The sequence below is a fragment of the Otolemur garnettii genome, unplaced genomic scaffold (assembly GCF_000181295.1).
Source record: "Otolemur garnettii isolate 467f Iridium unplaced genomic scaffold, OtoGar3 scaffold00156, whole genome shotgun sequence".
Classification (NCBI taxonomy): Eukaryota; Metazoa; Chordata; class Mammalia; order Primates; family Galagidae; genus Otolemur; species Otolemur garnettii.
Genome location: NW_003852551.1, coordinates 3,594,832 through 3,599,931, shown reverse-complemented (window position 1 = coordinate 3,599,931; position 5,100 = coordinate 3,594,832). Strand labels below are relative to the sequence as shown.

General features: G+C 47.7%; 1 protein-coding gene across 1 annotated transcript in view; it reads left to right on the top strand.

Moving 5' to 3' along the window:
• The first annotated feature begins 2,799 nt into the window (after positions 1-2,799).
• WASF2 (WAS protein family member 2) overlaps positions 2,800-5,100 on the top strand; it is a 76,811-nt gene continuing 74,510 nt past the window's right edge. The window contains exon 1 of the mRNA XM_012811429.2: positions 2,800-3,001. The gene's annotated coding sequence lies outside the window, so the exon portion shown is untranslated. The remainder of the gene's footprint in view (positions 3,002-5,100) is intronic.

The following is a 5,100-nucleotide window of genomic DNA, read 5'->3' as shown; positions in this document are numbered from 1 at the left end:
GTCCCAGCTACTTGGGAGGCTGAGGCAAGAGAATCGCCTAAGCCCAAGAGCTGGAGGTTGCTGTGAGCTGTGACGTCACAGCACTCTACCGAGGGTCACAAAGTGAGACTCTGTCTCTAAAAAAAACCAAAAAAACCCCTTACATTCTTTTTCTTTCAGGGACTTCCAGAAAAGTACAGAGACCCATGAAGAGCCCACTTCCATAGCCAAGTTCCTTCTCTTGTTAATACCCTTATTAACTTATTCAGCAATAACCATGGTACCCTCTCTGGTGGCCCACAGGCCCTGGGTGCCCTGCCTTCCCCACTGCCACAACTCCTCCGTTGGCCTACATATCTTCCACACACCTTCTCTTGGCCTGCAACGCTTCTCTCAGTCTCCTGCCCATTCCTGAGTGGAAGTCTCCTTTGACCCCACCCACCTCTTTGATATCCATTCTCATAAACGCATTGTACTTTGCCTTCTTGTTCCTTATCTAGGTTTCTTTTCTTTTCTTTTTTTTTTTAGAGACAGAGTCTCACTATGTCACCCTGGGTAGAGTGTCGTGGCGTTACAGCTCACAGTAACCTCCAGTTCTTGGGCTTAGGCGATTCTCTTGCCTTAGCTTCCTGAGTAGCTGGGACCACAGGCGTCTGTCACAACACCAGGCTACTTATCTCAGTTTTGAAGTGTATTTTGATACATCTGATCATTTGGTTAATGACTTGTTTTTTTTTAGAGACAGAATCTCACTTTATCACTCTCAGTAGAGTGCTGTGGCATTATAGCTCACAGCAACCTCTAACTCATGGGCTTAGGCAATTCTCTTGCCTCAGCCTCCTGAGTAGCTAGGACTGCAGGTGCCCGCCACAATGCCTGTTTTTTTTTTGTGGCAGTTTGGTGGGGCTGGGTTCAAACTTGACACCCTTGGTATGCGGGGCTTACACCCTACCCAATGAGCCACAGATGCCGCCCAGTTAATGACTTTCCCTTCACCAAATTCTAAGCTCAATGAGGGTCTGAATCTGTTCTGCTTACCTTTGTAGCTGTGCCACTGGCAGGCTGCCCTCCACACAGTCAGTGATTAATAATTTTTTATTGGATGCACGAATCTATGAATGAATAAATAGCTACCAGGCACATTATACACAAGACTCGTTGATGTCACAATCAACTCATTGAATACTCACAACTGCTCTATTGTAACCATTTTTGAGAAAAGGTAGGTGAGACTCAGACAACTAGAAAGTGGTGGAGTTTAGATTCAATCTCAGGTTCGTTTGACCCCAGAGCCATTGCCTTCTGCATAGCTGCCTCCCAGCACCTAACAGCCACAGCCAGGATTTATAGTCATTGGTTGTCAGACCACATGTCCTGATTAGAGCCTGGAGGACACCAACTTGGATATCACTGGGCGCCCTGTTGGCACCACCCTGTTGGCGGTCTCTGCTCTTCTAAAATCTTAGGCTGCTTTCCCTCCCACTCTGTTCTTGGCCTCCTTCCTTTCCAGGGAGGGAAAAGGACTAGGAATTACAGCCAAGGCGGCCCTTCTGGGAAAAACAATCCTGTGGTGAAAAGAACCCTGTTCTGTGAGCAGAAACGTGGATTTAAGTCCTGGCGTGGAGGCTGCCCTGCTGAGGGCCCACAATGGCATCACTGCCCCTCTTGGAACTTCTGTGTTCTCATTTGGGATTTTGTGTAGGTTCCTAACTCACCCACTATCCTTTACCCCCATATAGCTTGGGTATATCCTTAGGGCCACTTTCTCTGAAGAACTTGGTGATTAACAATAGCTAGACGGATGGCCTGTGCCCAAGTCTAGAGTGACTAGAGAGATGGGGACTGGGCTGGCAGTCTTAAGATTTTTATCTGGAACGCTAATAGGATGAGGGACAGAAGTCTTTTTCAGGTGACACCAGGCCTGGAAGGGAGAAATCTAGAAATGGAAGCCAAAAGATACAGATTTAAGTCCCAGCGTTGTTTCAAATTCCCTGGGTAAGTCACGGACACTCCATTTTCTGTTCGGAAAACGAGGATAATACCTGCCTGACAAGGTTGCTCTAGAGAACGAAATGAGGTATCTTTGCCAACTTGTGAATTCGTCACCATGTTAACGCTAGCTGCAGCCTTTTATAGCAAGAAGAGGAGTCTGTCTATTCATGCATGAATCCTCAACAAACCACTCCAGGTCATGAGGCAGATATGACTGTTTCTATTTTGCACAAGTTTAAACTAAGACCCAGAAAGGTTCAAGGAGTTGTCTGAGGCCCAAAGTGAGGTGGCAGTTGAATCAGGGTCCAGCTCACTTAACCATGGCCTTTCAGACCTAGCTTCCTGTGCCAGGACTCAGGCCTCGCCCCGGATGGATCTTTTAGGGCTGGCTGGAGCGGAATTACTCACTCTCCCCACCCTACTTTCCGCTGGGGCTGAGACCTGAGGGAAGGGACAACACTATCTCCAACTTGAGGGGTGTATACAGAAAGTTTGTGGGCTTGGCCCCTTCCGTCCGTCATAAATACTAGTTCTCGGAACTCTATCAAGAAGCATTCATCTTTTAACACACTTTATACAAGTTTTTACACTTTCTCAGGTGGGATTTCCCTAGTCTGCACTTAGACGTTGACTTACTTTAGTCTCCACTCCCTTGTCACTTGGTTTGCCCCCCGCTGTTTACTCCGCTTGCGGAAGTCGCCCGGGTGTAGCTCCTGGGACAGCTCCCCGGAGTACGTCTTTTGCGTAGTTATTTAACTGGCGTGGCACTCAGGCCAATGGAATGCCCGGAAGCTCCAGGCGGTTCAGACAGGGAACCAATCAGGGCCGTTGGCGGGGTGTGGCTGCGTCCCAGGGCGGGGAATCGCATAATGGCGGACAGGGGCCGTGTAAGCGCGGCTGGGGGCGTATCGCTTTGAGGGGGGTCCTGCTGTGTGGCAGCCCGCGAGGCGGTCCGCAGGAGCAGACCCCGTGTGGAGACTGGGCGGCGGACCGGCCCTTCTTGTCGCTGAGGGCGACTGCAGGAGGCCAGGTGAGCAACAAGTCCCCTTGGGCAGACCCCCGCCTTGAGGCGCGAGGCCCCAGGCGGGCCACCCTTCACGAGCCGCGCAGGGTCCGGGGGGAGTGGGTGCCGCGCCTCCTGCTGTGGACCGGGAGAGGCCGGGCGAGCGGTCAGCGCGGGGTGGTGTCTTAGTCCACCCCCTCCCCCTCAGAGCGGGGATGACCTGGAGTTCCCCTCGAAGACTTGGAGGGGCCCGCAAGTCTGTGAGGTTGTCAAAGTGGCCCATTCTGACCTGGCTCTGCCACTACCTCGCTGTGTAGTCTTGGGCGTGTCACTTCCCTCTCTGGGCCTTAGTTTCCCCATTTGTAAAACGAAGGTTTTGTCGGTAGTTGTACCGACAAATAAATAGTTGGGTCTCAGCTATTGTCTGAGATCTTGGGCAAGTTCTTCCCTAGCCTGAGCCTCAGTTTCCGCTTCTGCACCGTGAAGTCACTTAGGTGCTGGTTGAATCTCTTGGCCTGCTAAGTTGTGGAGCAGCGGGGAGGCCAACGAGTACAGTGTGTCTGTACAAGATGGCCTGCAGAGCAGGGAAGAGAGTTGGCTAACCGGGCTCTTCCAGAAAGGCCATGGGTGCTACCCAGACCACGATGGGGTGAAGTGGGGTCTACATATAACACCCAGGAATCCTAGAGCCTCTGAGATGGGGTTGTTTTTATGCAATTGTCCATGGAATCAGAAGGAAGGACCCCTTGGATCCTCTTGGCTGTGATTGGAATTTAGGCCCAGAGGTCAGGGAGGTAAGGAGGAAGAGGGAGAACATTGATGGTACTCCTACTATGTGTCAGACCTTGCTCAGGGATATGTTTTTATTTAATTTTTACAGCCCCCTTTAAATATTTGCCTATAAGGAAACTAAGTTTCAGAGGAGTTAAGTAACTTGCCCAAGGCCACACAGTAAAGTAGATAGCTTACCCACACTTAAGTATCCTCTGAGAATCTCTGGCCAGGGGTAAAGTCTCTGCCCACTTAAAAGTTGGAAAGTTTGCTTTGCCACCAATGACGGGGAGGGGCATGGCCCCAGACATTTGATTTGACTTCTGGCAGGGAGAAGTCTTGATCTCTGGTTAATTGTAAGTCCATCCCCTTTGTTCAGTCTGTGAGTTGGAAAGGATAATTTCTAAGCTAGTAAGAGTCATTTTGAAGTGTATAAGAACCTCAAAGAGCTCTATTTGAATCCTGGTCCATAGGCCTAGAGAAGATATGTCACCAGCTATTAGTGAATAGATTGGACTTTTGGGTCAGGTTGGTGCTGGCCCCATAGCTTTTTCTCTTTCCTAAGAAGGCCACATTTTCTTGGGATGGGAAAAATTTCTCATTTGTTGGTTCCTATTTCTTTGGATTCCTTGGGGTGAAAGGTTCAATAGCCCACCTCTGATTAAGCTTAATATTTCTTTCTTTGTGCTCTCTGTTATCTACTTCTAGATAAGTGAAGATTGTGGGTTTGGATAGGCAGTAGTTAGGTACTATAAATTGTAGCCCTTAATTTTTCCAAGCCTCAGAGCTTTTGGTTAATCAAAATGGTAGGACTGGCCTTGGGTATTGTTCTCATATGTCAATGGTGGGGAAGAAAATTGGAAGAGGAAGTTGCTGAGAAAGAGGGCGTTTCTTAGCATTGGAGCCAATATGTATTTCTTTGTTTGAAATTTTAAAACCAGAAAAGCAGCAACTAAAGGAGGAAGGAAGGAAAGAACCGTGAAACTCTTCTTCCTGTTGAAATATTGTAGGAGCTGTTCCTGTCTCTATGTCCAACTACTTTCATAGAAAAAGTCAGTTGTAATTTGGTCAACATTGTCTTCTAGAATGAAATAATTTTAAATTTTAAACCCTCTGAGATAATTAATTCATCAGTGGATGATTCTCAGTCTTTGACTATATTTTAACTGTGACTTAAATCAGTGAATTTTAACCTAAGGAATTGGTTTAGATATCAAAGGATGTGTAGTCACCATCACTTGAAAAATAATGGTGTTTAGGTCTTTGTCATTTGTTAAGTTGTTTTAATTCTTTATTTTCCAGGATTGTGTGTATCTGATAGTTGTTAAGACACTGAATTATTTATTTATTTATTT